At 40.3% G+C, this 24,590-nt stretch overlaps 1 protein-coding gene across 20 annotated transcripts in view; it reads left to right on the top strand.

The window, feature by feature from the left end:
• Positions 1 to 9,776: 9,776 nt before the first annotated feature.
• The window catches only part of CFLAR (CASP8 and FADD like apoptosis regulator), a 64,242-nt gene continuing 49,428 nt past the window's right edge, over positions 9,777 to 24,590 (top strand). For 13 of the 20 annotated variants that reach the window (XR_012333010.1, XM_019939142.3, XM_019939151.3 and 10 more), the window contains exon 1: positions 9,876 to 10,166. The gene's annotated coding sequence lies outside the window, so the exon portion shown is untranslated. Of the gene's footprint in view, positions 10,167 to 11,751; positions 12,089 to 15,011; positions 15,253 to 15,287; positions 15,573 to 16,863; positions 16,935 to 16,960; positions 18,823 to 24,590 lie in introns of those variants that run through there. The other 7 variants (XM_033859900.2, XM_073807406.1, XM_019939146.3 and 4 more) reach the window with 7 other exon arrangements.

The following is a 24,590-nucleotide window of genomic DNA, read 5'->3' as shown; positions in this document are numbered from 1 at the left end:
ATTCCCAGTTTTGGGTTATTATTAGCAAAGCTGCTATAAACATTCATATGAAAGTCTTTGTATAGATATATGCTTTTATTTCTCTTGAGTAAGGACTTAAGAATGCTTTTGCTTGGTTATATGCTAAGTGTACTTTATAGCAAATAGCCAAACTGGTTTCCAAGTTGTATTATGTTACATTTCTGCCAGCAATGTATTAGAGTTGTTATTTCACATTCTCACTGATTCTTTGTATTGTCAGCTGTTTTGATTTTAGCCATTACTGTAGGCTTTTAATTTTTATTTCCCTGATAACTAATGATAATGAATAGATTTTCATGTACTTATTGGCCATTGTGTATCCTATTTTATGAGGTGTCTGTTCAAATCTTTTGCCCATTTATTTTATTTTATTATTTTAAAATATTTATTTATTTATTTATTGGCTGCGCCAGGTCTTAGTTGCAGCACGCAGGATCTTCGTTCAGCATGTTTAGTTGTAGCATATGGGCTTCTTAGTTGCAGCATGCATGTGGGGTCTAGTTCCCCAATGAGGGATAGAACCTGGGCCCCCTGCATTGGGAGCGTGGAGTCTTACCCATTGGACCACCAGAGAAGTCCCCTCTTTTGCCCATTTTAAAAATGGGTCATTTGTTTTATTATTCAGAGTAAGAATTCTTCATATATTCAAGCTTTATGTCCTTTGAGAGATATATATTGAAAATATATTCCCCTAGTCTATGGCTTGCCTTTTCATTTTCTTAATGAGGGTCTTTTTTTTTATGGACAGGAATTTTATTTTTTATTTTTAAATTTTTATTTCTTTTTAGTTTTTGGCTGCACTGAGCAGCATGAGGGATCGTAGTTTCCCAACAAGGGATGGAACCCACCCTCTGCAGTGGAAGCATAGAGTCGTAAATACTGGACCACCAGGGAAGTCCTATTTTTATTTTTTTCATGAGGGTCTTTTGAAGAACAGATTTTTGATGGATACCAATTTGTAAATGTTTTCTTTCATGATTTGTGCTTCTTTATGTCCTGTCTAAGAAACCTCTGCCTACCCCAAAATTTCAAATGTTTTCTTCTAAGAATTTTGTAGTATACAGCAATGAAAATCAATTAACTATACAGACATACAGCACAATAAATCTCAATGAACATAATGTTGAGCATAAAAAGGAAGGCACAAAAGAATATGGTTTATTTTCATTCATATAGAGTGCAAAAATAGTCAAAACTAAGCTATACTGTTTAGAGATGCATATGTAAGTGGTAAAACTTATAAAGTCAAGAAAATCATTATCTCCAAAGTTGGGATAGTGGTACCTCTAGGGGGAGGAAGTGGGTTATGATCAGGGAGGGACACACAGGGGACCTCTGAGATGTTTCTGTTTTGTGCCTTGGGTGGTGGTTACATGGATGTTTGATTTATAATTCTTTATTAATGTGTGTATTTGTTTCATACACTTTTCTGAATTCTTTTATATTTCACAGTTTTTAAAAATTCAAGGAGCCCTAACTTCATTATAATTCTTAACTCTGGGATTAAAAAAAGAAAAGAAAACCTCAATAGAAGGGTTAGAAAATAGAAGTGTCCCAAAAAGTAGAGGTAAAAAACAAAGAAGAAAGGAGAAAATAGAACAAAAAATACAGAGCAAGTTAAGGAGGGACAATATCAAGAAAGAAAGAAAGAAAGAAAGAAAGAAAGAAAGAGAAAGAAAGAAAGAGGAAAGGAAAAAGAAACAGAGAAGAAAGAGGGAAAGGGAAAAGAAACAGAGAAAAATGGGTAGGACAAATCACCAGCTAAATGCTTAAAGTCTTCTAGAACTGAAGGATGTATTTCCAGATTGAAGACTGAGTGCCCAGCACAGTGAATGCAAATTGTGGATGTACAGCATATACTGTGAAATTTCAGAATACTAAGAACAGTGAGAAGATGCTACACACTTCTTATTTTAGTCGGGGTTCTCCAGAGAAATAGAACCAATAGGGTATAAAGAGATTTAAAGAAAGAGATTTATTATGAAGGATCGGCTCATTGGTTATGGAATCTTTGTCCCACGATCCGCAAGCTAGAGGCCCAGGAAAGCCGGTGGTGTAACTCCCAGTCCAAGTCTGAAGGCCCAAGAACTGGGAACACCAATGTTTGAGGGCAGGAGAAGGTGGACATCCCAGCTAAGGAAGAGATAGAACTCATACTTCCTCCGCCTTTTTGTTCTATTCAGGTTCTCAAAAGATTGGATGATGCCCACCACTCATTCTTTACTGAATCTACCAATTCAAATGCTTATCTCTTTTAGAAACATTCTCACAAACACACCCAGAAATAATGTTTTGCCAGCTATCTGGGCTTCCCTTAGCCCAGTGAAATTGACACACAAAATTAACGATCACACTTCCAGAGAGGGGAGTGGGGGAAAAGTTCACATATAAAAATAGGAATGAAAATGTCTTTGGATGATTCAATAGCAAAACTGATAGAAGACAATGGGAGAAATGTTTTCCTCATTCTGAAAAAAACATATTCCCAGTTTAGAATGTCTATGCCCAGAATGAAGATAATAAAGACATTTACAGACTGTAAATTCTCACCCATTTTCAGGAGACTACGGTGGGATGCTGCTGAAGAATAATGAGGGAACAAACCAAGAAAGAGAAAGACATGGAGTCCATGACACAGAACATACACATAAAAAGGAGATACAAGGAATTTCCAGGCTGATGGTTAAGGGAGATCCCAGGATGACAGCTGGGTACTCTGTGTAGAGGGTAACAGCACAGACTAGAGCATATCCAACAGCTTTGGAAGTCACTTCTCCAGGAAACTGACATTAATTATATACCTTATGTGTCAATAAATTGAAGCAAGGTTTGGATAAGTGACAAAGAGTCTAAGGTTGAATTACTTAGAAAACAAAACAAAACAAGACAATTATTAACTCCAGGGGAAACTAAAAGAAATGCAGGGAAGGAAAAGTAATCATAGGTTCTTACCTGACTTTGCTGTGACTATCATTTGTATGATTATAATAGCGAAAAAAATTAATATAATAGCGTAAGTACTAAAATTGACCTAATCAAAATCAGAGTATAACTATCTTGGGAACATGGTGATATTAGAAAGGTTGGAGGGAACATTGAGTGGAGTTTATGGAAAAAGAGAGCTATAGTCTCATCTTGTATAATAGGAAGTCAATAGGAAATACCAAAACCTAAAAAAATCGAGAAGTAACAATGTAAGCATGTTATTTAGAAACACAAATAAAATAATCATCTAAAAGAAGTGAAAGGTTGCCTCTGGAGAAAGGCTAACTAGATGCAGGAAAAGCACTTTATTAAGTTCAGCATTCATTCATGGTTAAAAAAATAAATTCTGTTCCTTCTTTTCTTCCCCTCTTCCTTCCTGATAATCCAGCCTTAAAGCCCCACTATGTGGGGCAGAGCAGAATAGTCATCCAAGCAGAGTGGCTGTCTGGTGTGCAGTACTAGAGCCCAAACAAGCTGTGGGGGTATCTATGGGGGGATAGAGGGGAGGCAGGAGTGGTTATCTCAAATGTATTTTAGCCATTTATACTTCCTCTTCTGGGAACTGTCTATTTATATATCTTTTCCACAGCCTCCATAATAAGCATTTCTCTTTTTAATTGTAAGAGTTTATATAAACTATACACACACACACACACACACACACACAATTAGCAGGATTTTTCAAGGTTCATCCATACTATGCCATGTATCAGTACTTTATTCTTTTTCATGACTGAATTATATTTCATTGTATGAATATAACATGTTTTGTTTAAATATCCATTAGTTGATGGACATTTGGGTTCTTCTTGGCTATAATACTACGATAAGCATTTGTGTATAAGTATTTGCATGGACATATGTTCATTTCTTTTGAGTTTATACCTAGGAGTAAAATTGCTGGTTCATATAGTAACTCTATGTTTAATCATTTGTGGAACTGCCTGGCTGTTTTCCAAAGTGATTGCTCCATTTCACATCCCCACTAGCAGTATATGAGGGTTCCAATTTCTCCACATCCTTACCAACATTTGTTATTATCTGACTTTTTGATTCTAGCCATCCCAGTGAGCACTAAATGGTATCTCATTGTGGTTTTGATTTGCATTTCCTTGATGACTAATGATGTTGAACATCTTTTCATGTGCTTATTGGCTATTTATATATTTTCCTTGGAGAAATATCTATTCAGATCCTTTGCCCATTTAAAAATTCTTTTATTTGTCTCTTTATTATTGAGTTGTAAGAGTTCTTTGTATATTCTGGATACAAGTCCCTTATTGATACAGGGTTTGCAAATATTTTCTCCCATTCTGTAGGTTGTATTTTCATTTTCTTGATTGTGTCATTTGAAGCACAAAAGGTTTTGATTTTGAGGAAGTCAAATTTGTCTATTTTTTCCCTTGTTGCTGAGGCTTTGGGGGTCATATCCAAGAATCCTTTGCCAAATCCAATATCATTAAGTTTTACTCCTATATTTTCTTCTAAGAATGTTATAGTTTTAGCTCTTACATTTAGGTCTTCGATTCATCTCAAATTGATTTTTATATATGGTATGAAGTAGTGGTCCAACTTTATTCTTTGGTATGTGGAAATCCATTTGTCCTAGCACCATTTGTTGAAAAGACTATTTCCCCCCATTGGATAATCTCAGTACTCTCGTCTAAAATCAGTTGACCATACATATATGGGTTTATTTCTGGGCTCTTAATTCTGTTTCATTGATCTATATATCTATCCTTGTGCCAGTACCACACTACTTTATACTTCTTATGTTAAACTTATTCCTAAGTTAAGATGCCCTTTCTAAAGTTGTGGAGTCCCTTTCTGTCCCTAGTTTGTTGAGTGTTTTTATCATGAAACCATGCTGGAATTTGTCAGATGCTTTTTCTGTGTCTATTGCAATGATCATGTGAATTCTATTTTTTATTCTATTGATATAATGTATTACATTAATTGATTTTCAGACGTTAAACCAATCTTGCACTCCTGGGATAAATCCCACTTGGTTATGGTGGATAATTATTTTTACATGTTGCTGGATTCAATTTGCTAGTATTTTGTTGAGGGCTTTTGCATTCACATGCACAAGATATTGGCTTTTGCATCCACATGCACAAGATATTGGTCATGCACAAGATATTGCTTTGCCTGTGACATCTTTGTCTGGTTTTGGTATCATAGTAATAATGGCCTGATGAGTTGGGGAGTGTTCCTTTCTTGTTATGGGCTGACTTGTGTCCTACCCCTCTACCCCTACCCCCAGTTCATATGTTAAAATCCTAACTCCTAGTACCTCACAATGTTACTGTAGTCATAGATAAGGTCTTTAAAGAGGCAAAGTTAAAATGAGGCTATTAGGGTCGGCCCTAATCCAATATGACTGGTGTCCTTATCAGAAGAGAACACATAGAAGGACACTAAGGATGTGTGCATACGGAGGAAAGACCATGTGAGGACACAGCAAGAAGACTGCTATCTAAAGTCCAGGGTAGAGGCCTCAGAAGAAACCAAATTTACTGATGTCTTGACTTTGAACTTCTAGCCTCCAGAATGGTGAGAAATAAATTTCTGTTGTTTAAGTCACCTAGTCTGTGGTATTTTGTTATGGCAACCCTAGCAAACTAACACACTCCTCTTCTGTTTTTTGAGAGTTTGTGAAGAATATTCTTCCGTAAAAGTTTGGTAGAATTTACAAACGAAGCTGTCTGGGCCTGGGCTTTTCTTTGTGGATAGATTTTTAAATTTTTTCACTTTGTATAGGTGTACTCAAATTGTCTATTTCTTCTTGAGTCAGTTTTGATAGTTTGTGTCTTTCTAGGTATTTGTCCATCTAGGTTATCTAATTTGTTGTAGTACAATTATTCATAGTGTTCCTTTAAAGTCCTTTTTATTTCTGTAGGGTCAGTAGTAATGTACCCGCTTTCTTTTTCTTCTTTTTTTAAATATATAATTTATTTTTTAAATTATATTTATTTATTTATTTATACAGCAGGTTCTTATTAGTTACCTATTTTATACATATTAGTGTATATATGTCAGTCCCAATCTCCCAATTCGTTCATTCTCTCTCTTTCATTTCTGATTCTAGTAATTTGAGTCTTCTTTTTCTCTTGGTCAATGTAGCAAAAGGTTTGCAATTTTGTTCACCTTTTCAAGAAATCAGCTTTTGGTTTAATTGATTTTCTCTATTGTTTTTCTATTCTATATTTTATTAATTTCCACTTTAATCCTTTAAAAAATTTTATTTATTTATTTTTGGCTGCACTGGGTCTTCTGTTGCTGTGAGTGGGTTTTCTCTAGTTGCAGTGAGTGGGGACTACTCTTCGTGCAGTGTGCTGGCTTCTCATCCTGGTGGCTTCTCTTGCTGCAGAGCACAGGCTCCAGGTGCGGGGGCTTCAGTAGTTGCAGCACGTGGGCTCAGTATTTGTGGCTCGTGGGCTCTAGAGCGAAGGCTCAAGTTGTGGCGCACAGGCTTAGTTGCTCCGCGGCATGTGGGATCTTCCCGGACCAGGGCTCGAACTCATGTCCCCTGCATTGGCAGGCGGATTCTTAACCACTGCGCCACCAGGGAAGCCCCTTCCACCTTAATCTTTATTATTTTCTTCCTTCTGGCTGCTTTAGGTTTAGTTTGCTCTCCTTTTACCAGTACACATATATTAATTTCTATATGTTATAGGCACAAGAATCCATTATATTATTTTATACAATTGCTTTTAAAATCAGTTGAGTAGGAAAAATGTTCATTTATACTGTCTCATAATTATATAACTGCCTTTTCTTTTTTTTAATTAATTTTTATTGGAGTATGGTTGCTTTACAATGTTTTGTTAGCCTCCACTGAACAACAAAATGAATCAGCCATACACATACAGATATCCCCTCCCTTTTGGACTTCCCTCCCGTTTAGGTTACCATAGTGCATTAGGTAGAGTTCCCTGTGCTGTACAGTATGTTCCCATCAGTTGTCTATTTTATATATAGTACCAATAATGTATATGTGTCAATCCCAGTCTATAACTGCCTTTTCTGATGTTCTTTTCTTTTTTTTCGTATGAATTTGAATTACTGTCTGGGGTTATTTGCTTTCAACCTGAGGAACATCCTTTAGTATTTCTTGTGAGGCAGGTCTGCTAGCACAAATTCACTCAGTTTTTGTTTATTTGGGAAAATTTCACCTTATTTCACCAACTTACTTTGATAAGATTGTTTCTTGGATGGAGCACTTTGAATATGTTATCTCATTGCCTTCTGGTTTCTCTTGCTTTTCCTGAGAAGTCAGTTATTAATCTTACTGGCATTTATTTGTAAGTAATGAGTCATTTTTCTTTTGCTGCTTTCAAGATTTCTTCCTGTCTTTGACTTTCAGCATTTTTTCTCTATTGTGTCTGTAGATCTCTTGCATTTATTTATCCTATTTGGAATTTGTTGAGCTTCCTGGATATGTAAGTTATAGTTTTTCAATAAATTTGGAAAGTTTTCAGCCATTATTTCTTTGGATTTTTTCTGCTCCTTCTTCACTCTCCTCTCATTCTAGCACTCCTATTATGCACATGTTCGTGTGCTTAGTGATGTCTCACATTTCTCTGAGGCTCTTTACATTCTTCTCTGTTCTTTGGCTTGCATAATCCCTATCCATCTACCTTCAAGTCAGCTTATTCTTTCTTCTGCCAGTTCAAGTCTCCTGTTAAGCCCCTAATGAACTTATTTCAGTTATTGTACTTTTCAACTCCAGAGTTTCTATTTAGATCATTTTTATGGTTTCTGAGTCACATCCCTGTTCTAGGGGGCTGAATATCTATTGATATGTTCTATTTGGTATGACATGGTCATCATACTCTAACCATGTTTTTCTTTAGTTCTGTGAACATGTTTATAATAGCTATAATACTTTGAATTTTTTTTTTCTGATAAATCTAACATCCTGTTGCTTGTAAAGCAGTTTCTGTTGCCTGCTATTTTTCCAATGTATGGGTCATACTTTCCTGTTTGCTTGCATGCCTCATAATTTTTTGTTGGAAACTGGACATTTTAGATAATGTATTGTAGCAACTCTGGGTACTTGTTTCCTCCCCACTCCCCACCCCCTCCACCCTCTCCACCCACCCCAAGCTCCTTATTGTTATTTGCTTGTACATATATTGTTCTACAAATAAATCTAATCAAAATCTGGCCCCTTTGAAGCAAAAGTTTATGAGGTCAGTGTCTAATATTTGTCTTACCCCAGGAGGGCTTCCCTCAGCTGTCTTTATCTTTGATTCTTTCCTGCAAACTAGCCAGTTTACAATTTAGCTCATATCTTGAATCTCCTCCCAATTGCCTATCACCACAACCTCCAGGTTTTTGAGAGCACCCTTTGGCTTGTTATTTCTCCATGCTCTGTTGCAAATGAAGTCAGTTTCTATGGGAAGAGATTAAGAGCTATCTGTTTTATGGACCGATCCATAAAACACGGCGGGGGGGGGGGGGGGGGGGGGCACAATCACTGAGTCTGGGCTTTGGAGCAGGAGGTGGAACAATGGCAAGCTTCTCTCAGACTCACATCCCTGTTCTAGAGGCTGAATTCTAGGTGAGGATGCGTAGAAGCCCGAGGTTTTCTTGGCTTTCTTCTTCTGGCTTGAACCACTACTACAGCAGCTGAGGTAAGGGTGATTAGGACCCCAGTATTCTCAGCGCTCCAGCCCAAGGTAGAGCCTCTGGTGCATGAGTGGGGCTGGATGGAAGAAAGAATCCTCCATCTCTCAACCACATTTATACAGGACTTAGGCTCAGTATCAGGTAGCCAGGGCCAGGCAGGGTGAGAATTGTTGACATCTGCCCCTCCCACTGGGAGCCTGGGAAGAGGAGGCCCAGTGCTCCCGGTTTAAAGACAGAGTGGGGACTCCGCCTTGCAGTTGGGAGGGCAAAGAGAGGAAGAGGACTTGGTTGAAATACCACAGACTCTCGCCTTTCTTACCAATTTTTCCTAGATTTTCTTGAATAGATATTTATTTGCTCTTTTAGGAATATTTCCAAGGCTGTAAATGGTTGTTTTTGCTTGTCTTAAAACGATTTTCATCAGTTTCATTAGGGAGTGGGTCAGCAGAGCTCCTCATGCTGTCATGCGGTGGTGAATTTTTCTTGGTATTATTTTTGCAACTTTCCTGTAAGTTTAAATATATTTAAGAAAAGTTTAGAAACTTTAAAAAAATCACAAGAAAGTCGTTATAAGGAATGAAGCATAAAGCGCTTTTACATATGCTCTTTATTATTTTCCAAGGCATCCGTAACAAACACTAGAAGTGCAGTAAAGAGCAGGACCCCATGGGGGCCTTCCCGTGGGACAGGCCTCCCCCGCCATGTCCTCTGCTGTAGCTCCTCTCTGAAAGGACCTAGATAATAGTATTTGACGCACATTTCCTGAGTTGTTTTGCAGATGCAACCCCCCCCCCCACTTCAACAAACGGAAGATGTTAACTGACGACCATGAGCACAGAGCCCCAGGCCTCCTGAAGCCTAAAGACTGATCATGTTCACCTCTGTGACACCACCCCACTACCTCACCATCAGCCAATCAGAGAATTGTGCAAGAGCTGATCACGTATCCCGCGACACCTCCACCCCTACTTGGCTTTTAAAAGTGTTTTGCCGAACCAGGCTTTTTAGGGCACGGGCCACCTCCTCTTCTTGCACGGCCTCACCAAAAACCTTTCTCTGCTCCAAACTCCAAGGTTTCCGTTTGTTTGGCCTCACTGTGCTCTTGGGCACATAGAACTTGGCGTCCACAGTTTGTTCTGTCCATAGTGACAAGTAGATTTGCGTATTTAGGCAAACACCCAGAGTTCACAGCAAGCCTAGTCAGAGCGGGTGTAAACAGGAAACAGCAGGCAGGCGGGTTGTTGAACAGCACGGCAGTGTTTCAATTCAAAGGGCTGGTGAGTGGGGAGGGGTCTCTGGGTCTAACACAGTGAATGTCAGACCGTCAACCTTTTAGAGGGTTAAAGCTTTTGTACGATACGAGAGAAGACCAAGGTGAGCAAGGCGAGCGCATGCGGGACTGGCCAGCAAAGCCACATCCGCTTTCAGGCTTTCGGTTTCTTTGCCTCCATCTTGCCTGCGATTTTCAGGAGTGAAGTCTTGACGGGTCGCGGCCAAAGGAGAGCCTAGCCGCGGGCAGGACGGTACGTGCCCGCGCGGGACCCCGCAGCTCCCCACCCTCCCCAGCTCCCCGCCGGACGCCAGGCCCCGTATCCTCTCGCGTTCCCGGATTGGCGCTTCCTTGCACTCGGCCTGGGCAGGGGGTGCCTGGCAGGGGCCAGGGGAGGGGTGGGACTTCTGGCAGGTGACTCAGTCCCGCCGATCTCTTATCTCCGATTTGCCCCGCGGGCACCAGGCGGGCCGGAGCGCCCCCGCCCCGATTCTCTGGAGGGGCGCTTGAGTCTTCCGGGATTCCGGTGCGGTCGGAACGGCGGATCGCCCAGACCCAGTGACTCTCGCCCCAAACTGAAGCACTAGAAAACGGGCCGTGGGCTTTATGGCAAGTCCCCGGTGTCCTGACTAAGGACACCGGGGACCTGCCTAAGAACATCCTGAGGGTTGCCCAGTTCCGGGGGTGACCTGCTCAAAAGATCTGGCAGCCTTCCTTTGGCAAAGTTGAGAACTAGGACATTTTGTGCAGTAGTGTGTCTTGGCGGAAGCAACAGGAGAGGCAAGAATTTTTTTACTCTCTCTCCTTCCCGCTGCCACCCTTTTCCCCTTCAAAGCGTCTGGGGAATGTCTGGTCAGGGCATATTCTTTTAAAATATTAACAGTGGAATGCAATAGAACAAAGACCATTGAAATTAAGAACAAATTTTTGGTTCAGGTAACTGGAAGTAAATTCAAGGACTCTAAAGCTCTCGAATATTTTCATTTGTTGACATTTGAAATTTATTTACGAAACGAGAGGTTGTGCCAGTAGGGAACCTGTTGGACACCGACAGACCATGATAATCTAAAACTAAGACCAGACCGGTCTCTGGCAGGCTTGGCCTGCTTCAGATAAGAGATTTCAGATAAGAGAAACTGAATTTTTGGTAATTTCCCTCCGGTGGTTCCCCTAAATGATCGTTAAAAAGTTTCATGGGGAGAGGCTAAAAACTTGGGCCAACTCCAAAATTTAAAAAAAAAAAAAGAGAGAGAGAGAGATTCGGGTTTGGAAGGGACTTTTTTTTTTTTTTTTTTTTTGCGGTACGCGGGCCTCTCACTCTTGTGGCCTCTCCCGTTGCGGAGCACAGGCTCCGGACGCGCAGGCTCAGCGGCCATGGCTCACGGGCCCAGCCGCTCCGTGGCATGTGGGATCTTTGCGGACCGGGGCACGAACCCGTGTCCATCGGCAGGCGGACTCTCAACCACTGCGCCACCAGGGAAGCCCTGGAGGGGACTTTTAAATGTGTCTGCCCTACAGAAGTTGCATTTTTAATATTAATACTTATTTTACTTACAGCTTCTGGGTTGGACGTCCTGATTAAAATGGCTTTTCCTAACGACTTCTTGTTTTACATTTGTTTGTAACTGACATTTACACTTCATTTAACAGTAATACTACCTGGCACCCGCTCTCGAAGGTGAATCCACCTGCAGGGCCGCAGGGGCTGGGTGCCCCTTGCTCCCTGCCCGCTGGGAATCTTGCGCGACTGGAGTGTCGGGAGGGTAGTCGGCGGCAGTTTTTTTTGAGCGGTGGCCGAGGGCCGATTGGCAGCTGAAATGGAAGTAGGTTTGATCCCGGGGGGCAGGCGGGTCCCAACCCGGTTCTTAGTGGGGTGGCGGAGCGCAGCGGCCACGCCCGCTGGTTCCTGACCTGACGCAAGTAATTCCCCGCAATGCCAGGTGGGCTCTTTGCCCACACAAGGGAGAGTTTACTTTCTGGAGGGACACCCGTGTGTTCCTGTGGAGTTTTTAAGGTGTAGGGGCGGAGGGTTCTGGAGCAGGAAGTTTTGTTTGGGCTGTGCGTTCCTGGCGGGCTGCTGGGAGGAAGCGCACAGAGGCTTTATGCCTGGCTTGGAAGCCGCCTCTTGGCGCCTGCGATGCTCTCCTCCAGTTCCTGGTGCTGTCTGGAGTACAAGTAAGTCCCCCACATACAAACCGGAGCACGTTGGTTAAGTCCAGCATTAGCTTAGGTACCCAACTAACACAATTGGGTATATAATACTGTACTGTAATAGGTTTATAATACTTTTAACATAAATAATACATAAGTACGATCGTGTCCGGCAAGGGTGGGCGAGGTTCCCGGCGGAAGCCATTGGGAAGAGCAGGCGGCTGCCCGGGGGTGAATGGACAGAGAACCCTTTCTCCCGACCTGCGCCCCCTGCTGGCGTCGCCCTCAGCTCTGGGGGCGTCGGGGCACTGTCCTCTGATCCCGGCAAAAAAGGCTTGAGTCTCCCGTTTTCAGCCCTTCCTTGAGCCTCCTTGGGACTCATCCACAGCACTCCAAGTCACCAGGAGTGTCTTTTGCTTTTTACAATCTCAGGAATGAATTCTTTTTGGTTATTTCTTCCTTACAGGACGCCAAAGGCTAATTAAACTCGTGTTTATGGACTGAAATGCCTCCTTTCCTTTAATTCAGTATAATTCAGTATAAATATATATTGCACTCTTCAAGGCCAGGCAGAGTTCTGGGTGGTGGGAACATAGAGATGGATCTGAACTTGTTTTTTTTTCCCCACAGAGAAAAAAATCACGGAGTGGTTGGGGAGACCCAGCAAAATTACCTGCAAAGTTAACTTGGATTCAAGGCAGCCTAGAAAAGGGTCTAGAATCAACAGTCTAGAATGAGAGGAGGCCGGTTGGGGCAGGTTGGGAAAGTGGTAATGGGTTACAGAGTAAATCAGTTATGTAAGAAACACTATGATTGAAATGACCTATTTCTCCTTTATATTCGGCTACTGCCACCTCCTCAAGAAAGACTTCACAACCCTCCATAGAGGGAGTAAGGATTCCCTTCCTCTATACTTTCCTATACTCAAGGGCTATCTTTGCACTTACCATAGGATTGCATTTAACACTCTGTATTGTAATATTTTTTCTCTTAAAAAATTTTCAGTCAAATTGTATTATAATTATCTGGGTTAAAATACATGCAAAGTAAATAGAGAAAGCCTGCAGGGGTCCATTCCCTAAGATAACCAAAAGTTGCAGTTTATTGTCTTTTCCAGACATTTATGCACTTAAATACAGTCTAAGTATTTTTTTTTAAATATGTAGTTTGCTCTCTTTTATTTTTCTTATTTTGTATGATGCTATCAGTAATCATGGGGATGTCAGAGAACTGTCCTACTTGAGGAAAAACTACTTTAAATTTTAGGCACTTTTGAGTCCATACTACACACAGAGGACTGGCCTGGAGGTTTGGCAAAATGAAAACTCTCACCCATAAATCTTAGAGTTTTAGAACTTGTGATAAGTGCAAAGGATACATTTTTAGCCACATGTACTGGGAAGATGTACCTTTTGCTAAAAGGCCAGGGGATGTCTGGTGAGCTTGGCTGGAGACATTGTATTCTGTCTGTTCATGATGAGGTCCTGTCTGCTCCCAGGAAGCCCTGCATGGTGCGTCACCCAGCTCTTAAGCAACAGCATTGTTACCCCCCTAGAATTGCAAAAACTTCCTTTCACGAGCTTTGTCTCCTGGATCTAACAATCAGGTTCCAAGTATGGTTCTTACTCCATCACCAGCTCCATATTCATTGTAGATTATGAAAGGATGAGTAGGCATTACACAAGTACAGGCCTGCTGGAGCTCTGTAATGATGACCAGTCTGTTCAAGGCCTAGCAGGGTGAGCTTGGTGATCGTGATCAGCACCCACCACAGCCTAGTGCAGATGAGTGGGAGCTTACCATATATGATAGTACTCAAGAAGAAAGTAAAATCAGTGATATGAAGCAGGAGGAGATGACCTGTTTTAGGAATCAAGACAACTTTAGGAAGAGATGCCTTGAAAGATGGTATAGAATTTCAATAGGCAGAGACTGAAAAGAGGGAAAGGGCTTTCCAACTGGAGGCAAGTGCTTGAGCAAAGATGTTGGGACAGAAAAACACTGTCCAGGGAACACTGAGATAAGTGTCTTGAATTAGATTGGGCAGAGGAGGGGAGGTACTCTGAGGTGCTTGGGCTCTGTATGAGAAGTTTGCCTTAGTGAAAATAACTTTGATTCAGGAGGAGTGGGCCACTGCATGAAATGGATTTCTCTAGTGACTCTGCTCGTGTTTCTGTATCCATCTAGATGATTCATGATCTCCTTTCAATCTTGATCTTTTCTCCTTCTGGGGTTCTTTCATTCCTTCATTTTCTGCAGCCCGTATGCAGCTGTTACGAAACAGGGACGTTATTTGAGGTAATGTTATGCTGAAATTTGTGGAAGTTTCCCTGAGAGTCATGGGGCTGAGCCTCATCAAAGAACTTTATGCCATTTTATAATTGGGATCATCTATAGTTTGTGGGCAATTTGCTATAATTGAAATGCAGTGCTTGGGAAGCCAAATAATTTTTTAATGCATACTTTTAGCTGTTGATATATTATGTATCAGTAGCTAAAAGTGTGCATTAAAATTATTAAATATTAAAGTTAAAAAACAGAAAAATATTAAATTAAAAACTACACATTAAATCTCAAATTGGAATGTGTTTACGCTTCAGCCTCAGTACCTGGTCTTCTAGACTATGTTTCTGCAGCATTGCAGAAATCAGAACCTACATGATGATCTATTACTAAATACCTCATTTTAAATATTGGGGGAAAAGGGCACAAAGTGGCACTTTGTACACTATCTTAGGGTTAAAATGCCCACAGATGTAGTAAAGGTGGGTTCATTATTTCAGCTGCTCGAATGGCTACACACAGAGCCCACACCCACAGGTTCCGTACACGGATGGAGGAGGAGGAAGGTGGGTCCTGTTATGTTCAGGGATGCACTGAACTCCTGTGAGGTGGTCACATTCTTTTTGCCCAGGATCATGTAACCCCTTCTCCTTTATCTTTTTAGAAACTTCTGGGTGACTCCCTCAGGGCCGTCAACTTCATATCTCAGTGGGGATTTCCGGACACCTGAACGCTCCAGGTTTACATGCTGGTTTCTGCAGCTGGCAAGGCAGGCTTCTCCCCACTGCGGCTCAGTTTTGTAACGTTGCTGGGAAATTACATTTGCTTGCAGGCTGTGACTCAGTGAACATGACCTTGCTTTCAGGCATGCCATGACCAGAGCAGTACAAAGAATGGAATATTAAGTATGTCTATCCTTGGATAGGTTTAAGTATGATGGGAACCAGTCATGCTGGCAGCTATCTACTGGGAACGTTATGTGTTTTCAATACCAGATGGTTGGAGGCAAAGTTGACATTCTGTGAGAAAGGCTGAAAAGCCTGATTTAACCACATTTTACTGTCACCTATCGGAGCTATGCTGGGTGCCACGGAGCTAGGTACACAATATGGTGGTGGAACAAAGAAACTACTAACCAAGTCTGGATGAGTTCTTCCCAGGAAAGCTTTATGCTTAGGAGACACTTCAGCTGGCCCTAAAAACCGAGTACGGTTTTGCCAGGCAGGTAAGTGGAAGCGAGTAATCCAGGCAAATGTGCAGAGGCGCGGGAAAGAACTCCTTGTTGAGGTTTGTTTGAATCCGAAAGTGCAAGGTGTGTGTTAATGAGAGATGAATGCAGATGCTAGACCAGGAGGGGCCTTGAATACAAAGAAACTGGGAAACTGCAATGGGAGATGAGGAATCACTGAAAGGTCTGAATTTAGGAAAGTGATTTGGTTCAAGCAAGAGCTTCCGGAAGTTCATTCTGCTAAGATCTGTTTGGAGAGGGTGAGGCCATAGGCAGAGGGAACAGAAAGGCCAGGGTGAGAGGTGGATGCTAGGGCACACCCTCATTTAAGAAGCAGGTGCAGGGCTTCCTGGGTGGCGCAGTGGTTAAGAATCTGCCTGCCAATGCAGGGGACATGGGTTTGAGCCCTGGTCCAGGAAGATCCCACATGCTGCGGAGCAACTAAGCTCGTGAGCCACAACTACTGAGCCTGTGCTCTAGAGCCCGCGAGCCACAACTACTGAAGCCTGTGTGCCTAGAGCCTGTGCTCCGCAACAAGAGAAGCCACAGCAATGAGAAGCCCGCACACTGCAACAAAGAGTAGCCCCTGCTCACCACAACTAGAGAAAGCCTGCGTACAGCAACAAAGACCCAACGCAGCCAAAAATAAATAAATAAATAAATTTATTAAAAAAAAAGAAGCAGGTGCAGGAAGGGTGCTGAGGAGTCAGGGAAGGTTAGAGGGGGACCGTGTAGAATATAGTGGTGTGAGATCAGCTAAGGGAGAAGAGTTTCAAGGAACAGGTCAGAATGCTTGGGTAAAAGAAGACTTCCATGTGACCTTGGATGTGGCCACTGGGAGGTCACCAAGGCCTCTAGAAGAACACTGTCAGGTGAGGACACAAGGGTGAGGAGAGTTAGGCACTCACCTCAGGCACAACATTTAAGGGGGTGGGAAAATCAAGATAAATAATATTTTAATGCAAAATTTTGAAAAAATTGACATGAATGCAAAAGACCCATGATGAACAAAATATCAAAATTTTAAATAAAGACAGTATCCGCATTACTGATTCTTCCTTTGCCTCATGTTCCAATATGGCACTGAGTGTCATTGTGTAAAGGATGTGGGGCAGGGAGGATGCAGGTGAAGCCATATTGAGGAGGGAACTGAGAAGTTGAAGGAGTTGAAGTACACATTACAGTCTGCCTTTCTGAAATCCTAGCTTCACATGAAAGAAAGAGTGAAAGGCTGGTTGGTCTAGGGGATCTCAAGCTGAAGGGGTTTTTTGTTTTCTTTATTTTTAAGATGGAAGAGACTGAACATGTTTACAAGCTGAGGGGAGGAGTCCCTGAAGGTGGAGAGAGGTTGATGAAAGGGTAAGCGCAGGGGCTTATGGAGACAGGAGGGCACAGGGGAAGTGGATGGCCCTGGAGGATGAGGAACAGCAGGGGAAGGTAGCGGGCTGCCGAAGCTCACTCTTCCCCCCCCCCGCCCCGGTATGCCGGCCTCTCACTGTTGCGGCCTCTCCCGCCGCGGAGCACAGGCTCCGGACGCGCAGGCTCAGCGACCCTGGCTCACGGGCCCAGCCACTCCGCGGCATGTGGGATCTTCCCGGACCGGGGCACGAGCCCCGTGTCCCCTGCATCGGCAGGCGGACTCTCAACCACTGCGCCACCGGGGAAGCCCCCGGAGCTCACTCTTGATTAGTGGCAAGCTCATCGATGAAAAGTGGCCCCAGTGCGTGGTGTTAGGATGGAAGAAAGCTGTGAGAGGGTGTTGAAAGGAGCTGACCGCAGTCCTGGAATAGCATGCCGAGCAGCAGTAAGGGGCCCGCTGAGGTTGAAGACTACAAGCGTGTGGGGTGATCTTTCCCCTGCGTTCAGCACGACTTCTCCTCTAGATGTATGAGTGGTGGAGGCTCACCATCTGAGGATGGGATGTGGAGGTGATCATCCCAGTTTGCCCGGGACTGAGGAGTTTCCTGGAACATGGGACTTTCAGTGCTCAAACTGGAAAGTTCTGGCACACCAAGGTGTTGCAGAGCTGGCAGGCAGGCGGCAAAAGGGCAAAAAAGAATTGAGGTGCTGGCCAGAAGAGGGTTTGTAGCACATGCTCTAGGTCCCATCTGGGGAGCAAAGGAAGTGAGGCCGTCACCTGGTAGCGACTTACAGAACTCCATTTATTCGTTCATTCAAATACTCATTGAGTGCTTACTAGGAGTCAGGCACTGGGGTCTGTGCAGAAGATCTAACCACAAAGAGGATAAAAATATTCTCATGGAATATCCTTCTCTGGTGGCTAAGGTCAGTTGGTGCCCAGGACCCACTCCCACTTCCGTCTAGAGGGTAGCAAACTACAAACTGCCTTTCCCAGACTCCTTTACAACCAGGATGTGAATTAAGGTGCATTTGGGCAAGATTTGTAAACAAGTGGGGTAGAGGCCAATAGCTGGCTGCTTTTGTTCAATTCTCTGCTGGCAAGCATGGTGGTGGTGACGTGGGGATTTGGGCAGCAGCATTATGAAGTCCAGTCACCCGCTTTGGAGGAGTGGAGGCAGATGGGGTGGCAGTTGGCCCTCTGATCTCGGGGTCACTGTCCGAGGTGTTCTTGAGCTCTGTGCTACCAATGATGGCCTCCTGCTTCCTCGCTGCCTTGGCTGAGACAAGATCTTTCTGGGAGCCCTGGGAGTCTTTCTCAGAAGCTCACTCAAGGGCCCATTTCTCCAGCCCTTACAGCAGTTTTGTAAGCGCCTATTTCAATGTATTTCTACTCAAAATAACTGAAGTGGTTTCTGCTTCTAGCACCTGACACCCTTTCCATTAGCCAGTGGAAATGAACCCTGGTGACTTACATCTGCTTTGTTTGGTGTTTTCAGTGATCACTGGCAACTGCTAGAGAAATGAAACTGGAGCTGCTCTGGCTGTGAAGGCGGGGGACAGTTTGTACCATTGTGGAAATTCTGTGGGGGTGGAAAAGGAGAGACAGTCATTAGATTACAGTTTGCCAGTGAGGGGGTACAAGAACAGGGGAATTCCTTAAACATTCTAAACACATACAGCTGCCGGTTTCCCCCACTTAGGGAAGACAGTGGGAGTGAAAGGACACTAACAGAAATAGCAGTCAATCTGGAGGACTGGGTGTTTGAAAGCAGGAAAGAGAAAGAATTGGGCTTGGACAGCTTCTTTGTCCCTGAGTGAGGTGAAGCCCTTGACTTCAGAGGAGGTGTGTGGTGCTGAACTAGGAAGTTCAGGTAGAATGGGGCTGGTAAGTGGTGGGCACTATCCTTTCACCAAACTCTAAAGAACTTATTCTACCTGCCATCCCCCTCCCCACTCCTTCTACCCTATCTTTTGAACCATGTTAAGTAAAATCTGACTTGTTCTTTTTGATGATAACTTTGGGATGCCTCTAGGCTTTCTTGTTCTAAGGATTGTCTATATATACATCAAAAAAGCTCTAAAAGCATTTTGAATGCTGTGAGATAGTTTCTATATGGCATACTCCGGTTGTTTTTTTTTTATGTAGTACTTGTTAACTGGACTGTAAATGCTGAGTGCAGAAGAGAGAGAGAGAAATGCCTTTTTCAGTTCAAAAACTTACAGGGTTTCCTTTTGGCTAATTATCGTTTTCTAATTTTATTGTACTGTGGTCAGAAAATATGGTCAGAGGTATATTTATTTTACTATCTATATACCTGTTGCTGAGTTTATGAAGTAAAGTGTTACAAATTCAGTCATTTCCCCTTTGTATTTTTATCTAGTCACATTCTGTTAATCCCTTTTAATGTTTTCAGTATACACACACACACACACACATATCCCTAAACAATATATGGTGTTATTATTAACATTTAGGACCTTAATGTAAATTAATTATATGGTATGCATGCTTTAGCAACTTTTTACCTTAGCAAAAATATTTGTTTTGTTGTTTGGTTTTTTGTTTGTTTGTGAGATTCATTCATGGTTTTTCATTTTCAGGGCTGTATAGTGTTTCGTCAAAGGACTGTGACATTTTATTCAGTCTCTTCTTGGTAGACTTTTAAGTGGTTTCCATTATTTTGCTATACCATCTATTGCTGCTTGGAACATTATGTACATGTCTTGGTATATCTGTGTAAGAGTTTTAAGAGGACATTCACTTAGGAATCAAATTTTCATGTCATGGAGTAATGAGTGCTTTCATCTTTACCAGGTATTGCCAAATTATTCTTCAAAGTGGCTATGTCAGTTTATAATTCCTCCAGCAATGTAAAAGGTTTCATATTTCACTGTATTTTCTCTGACATTTGGTAACAGATAATAGCATTTGGCCAATGTGAAATAATATCTCACTGTAGTTTAAATTTGCATTTCTCTGAATACTGTTTTGGTTTGAATATCTTTTCATATGGTTTATGGCTGTTTGGAGCTTTCTTTTTTTCTGGGAACTGCCTATTGCCTATTCTTCCCTTGAGTTGCTTGTCTTCCGCTTATTGATTTGCAGAAATGCTTTCTACATTGTGGATATTAGTTCTTTGTTAATTAAATATGATGCGTTTGTCTTGAGTCTGCTCTTTATCTTTTTTTCATTTTTAAAAGGATGTATGCTTTTTATGTCTTACAAATTCATTTTTGTAATTGTAGGTTATAATAATATTCTTGGAGAATCTCTTCTAGAAATTTTATGTCCAGCACTTTAGTACATGTGGAACTGACTTGTAAATGGTGTGAGGAAAGGATCCCAGTTTATCCTCTCTATATGTATGGATACCCAGTTGTCTCAGCACTATTTCTGGACATTAATGTCCTTTCCCTGTTGATTTACAGGACCACCCTAGACATCTGTGTGTGGATTAATTCCTGAGCTCTCATCTGTGTATTAGTTGTTTTATTATCTATTCCTTGTCATATTACTATACATTTGTATTAAATCTTGATATCTGCTAAGGCAACTTCCTCCAACTGGTTGTCCTTAAAGCTTATACTGGTTATTCTTGGCCTTTCTCCTTCATATCAGTTCAAAATTAGCTTGCCACAGTCCATGGCAAAAGTTTTTGGATTTGGATTTTTGATTGGGCTTAAATTTATAAATTCATTTGAGAATTGATATCTTGATGATACTGAGTCTTCTGTCCATGATTATTGTACATTTCTTCAATTATCTGTCTTAACTGAAGTCTTCAATAAAGTTTTATAATTTCTTCTTTAATGTCTCATGTATCTTTTGTTAGATTTATTCTGCATACCTTACAGGTTTTGTTGCTGTTGTAAATAGTATCATTTTTTCTTTGAAATATACATTTTCTTCCTATTTTTTGCTAATGTACAGAGATATAATTGACTTTTATTTATTAATCATATATCTCAAAACCTTAACCTCTTATGAATTCTAACATTTTGTCTGTTGGTATACTTGGGTTTCCTATCCAAGTAGAAAATCTTATTGCATGTGAAGAATGATAGTTGCTTCTTTGGTTCCGATGCTTATACTCTAACTAACCTTTTTTTCTTATTTTAGTGCTAAGCTCTGTCCTCTAGTACAATGTTGAATAGAAGGGATGATCATACATATACTTGTCTTGAGCCTCATTTTTAAAGGAATGCTTCTAACATGTCACCATTAAGTATAATATTTGCAGTGGACTTTTCTCTTTTTCTCATAATTACTATTGGACTGTGTAGAGATTGCTGCCTCATAAGTCCCTTGCTTTTAATCCATAGAGCATCGTTTTTAGAGAACTCATGTCTTTATTATATCGAATCTCCCTATTCATGAGCAAGGTAAAGCTCTCCATTTATCTAGATCTTTATTAATGTCTTTCCAATAATATTTTATAGTTTTTTTCCTGTTAATGTCTTGCATATCTTTGTTAGAATAATTCCTACATGTTTTAATGCTGTTGTATATGGCAAATCTTAAAGAACCAGCACTGTGGTTTTGAGTTGTTTTTTCTTTTTGCCCTCCTACAAGTTTACTTACTTTCTTAAATGCTCAACTATATATTTAAGCAAATGTTTTTTATGTTTTATTTAGCATTTCAGTGTGTATTATAGGCATTTTTCTTTTTCAGATTGTCTCATGCAGCGTTTCTCAATTTTGGCACTATTGCCATTTAGGGTTGGATAATTCTTTGTTGAGGGGAATATGCATTGTGTAATGTTCAGCAGCATCCCTAGCTTCTGTTCTCTAGATGCCAGTAGCACCACCTGGTTATGATGACCAAAAATATCTCAGATTTAACCCAAAATTGTCAAATGTCCCCTGAGGGGCAAAATTGCCCCTGATTAAGAACCATTGATTTGGCCTGTCACATTTCAGAAATTGCCCTTATCTTCTTGAAATTTTTTTTTAATTTATTTTTTTTGGCGGCATTGGGTCTTTGTTGCTGCACGTGGGCTTTCTCTAGCTGCGGCAAGCAGGGGCTACTCTTCGTTGTGGTGCACGGGCTTCTCATTGCGGTGATTTCTCTTGTTGGGAGCATGGGCTCTAGGTGTGTGGGCTTCAGTAGTTGTGGCACACGGGCTCAGTAGTTGTGGCTCACAGGCTCTAGAGCGCAGGCTCAGTTGTTGTGGCCCATGGGCTCAGTTGCTCCGCGGCATGTGGGATCTTCCCGGACCAGGAATTGAACCCGTGTCCCCTGTATTGGCAGGCGTATTCTTAACCACTGTGCCACCAGGGAAGTCCCTTGAAACTTTTAAGATGCTTATTTTAAACTCTTTCAGGTGTAGGTTCCTAGGATGTGAGTTTTGTTTTGTCTACTGTCGTGGTGATTTTTATGTTTATGCATGGTGATTTTTAATCATGAGCTCACCTCCAGCAGAATAGATGTTTCATATCCCCTGGGTTGGGAAGTTGACCTTATAGGGTGGTTTGGAGTTTGCCTCTCAAGACCTTATGGGCTTGACTTCTAGTAAAAATATTGCAAGGCTTTTATAAAGGATATAACTTATATTACTGGAGCCATAACAGATAATAAAATAAAGCTATAAACAAAATTATGAATAAAATGTATGTAACGAAGACATACACTTACATGATGGTTATATGTAAATTATATATTTTAAATCTTTTTGTATTGTTTTTGCAATATTTATTTTTTGCTATTTATGGTGTCTGAATTGTTAAAAGCACCTCAAAAAAATTTGTATTCAAAAAAAAAAAAGACCCTATGGGCTTCCTTAGTCTGAGAGTAATTTTTATGTTAATTTCTTGGTTTGGGCTTAAAAGAAACCCCAACAAAGTAGTGATTTTTTGGACTGTAGCCCTACTTCTTCCTTTCATGCTCCCCTCTCTCAAGTGCCTATCACCTCTAGTCCCAATTAACTGTCCCAACACCACCCCAACATATAAGCACTGGTATTTTGCTGCATCTGGTTGGCCTGGGTCAGCACAGGATCTGTAGTTTTCCTTTTGATATTTTCTTTGACTATGCCAGATGCTACCACCGAGTAATTTGGATTTTACTGCCAAACTATACCTTTGTTAGTACAGAGGGAAGACAGCATGCCTGTTCTCTTGCTGATTGTGCGTGACTGGCAGAAGGCAGCCTTGGGTGTAATGGCTGGAGGAAATGAACTGAGCAGATGATATATTTGGCTCTCACTGTTGTGGCCTCTCCCAGCCACTCCGCGGCATGGATTTATTTTAAAGTCAAATATTTAAAATTTTTAAAAACCAAAATTTAAAATAAATGTAATTTTGTTAATTTCAGACATTAAAGTACTCACTAATATTTTCATTGATGGGGAACTCTGGGACTCTAGGGAAATTATGCTTCCTCTAAGAATCTCTGAATTTTTCTTTTTCTTCTTTTTTTTTTTTTGCGGTACGCGGGCCTCTCACTGTTGTGGTCTCTCCCGTTGCGGAGCACAGGCTCCGGACGCGCAGGCTCAGCGGCCATGGCTCACGGGCCCAGCCGCTCCACGGCATGTGGGATTCTCCCGGATCGGGGCAGGAACCCGTGTCCCCTGCCTCGGCAGGCGGACTCTCAACCACTGCGCCACCAGGGAAGCCCAATTTTTCTTATTTTTGACAGCAAGAGCTGTTTAACATCCCCTATATCCCTTTCTGCTTTGACTGCCAGGAAGCTCGGGACAAATTCAAGGTCTACTAAAATCTGTTTAGGTCTTTCTGGCCTGCATATTTGCATTGTATTTTTTATCCCTCCATCTCATTTTGACTTTCTACCTAATATTTTTCCCCCTTGTTCTCATATAAATTTTTTTCTACTTACATGTTTTTATTGTAAGATGCTTCATCTTTTGTGAACTGAGATTGTATATAAATATATAAAATATATATATAATACATATATAATATATTATATATATAATATATAATATATTATATATTATATAATATATATTATATATTATATATATAATATAATATATATTATATATAAAATATAATATATATTATATATTTTATATATATATTATTAATATATATAATTATATATATATTATATAATATTATATAATATATATAATATATAGATTATATAATATATATTATATAATATATATTATATTATATATAATATATATATAATATATATTATATATATAATATAATATATATAATATATATAATATATAATATAATATAATATATATTATATAATATTATATAATATATAATTATTAATATATATAATATACATATATATTTTATATATATGTATATTATATATATGTATATAATATATGTATATTATAATATAATATTATATTATATATATAATATAATATTATATATATAATATATATATTATATAATATATATATTATATTATATATATAATATATAATATTATACTATATATATTATATATATAATATATAATATATAATTATTAATATATATAATATATTATATATAATATAATATATATATTATATATATAATATAATATATAGAATATATATTATATATAATATATATTATATAATATATAATATATAATATATAACATATATAATATATAATATATATATAATACATATATAATATATAAATACATAAATATGCTTGTACACAAAAATGTA

This window comes from Tursiops truncatus, chromosome 7, assembly GCF_011762595.2.
Source record: "Tursiops truncatus isolate mTurTru1 chromosome 7, mTurTru1.mat.Y, whole genome shotgun sequence".
Taxonomy (NCBI): Eukaryota; Metazoa; Chordata; class Mammalia; order Artiodactyla; family Delphinidae; genus Tursiops; species Tursiops truncatus.
The sequence above is the reverse complement of the archived record's forward strand: the minus strand, read 5'-3'. Positions and strand labels throughout refer to the sequence as shown.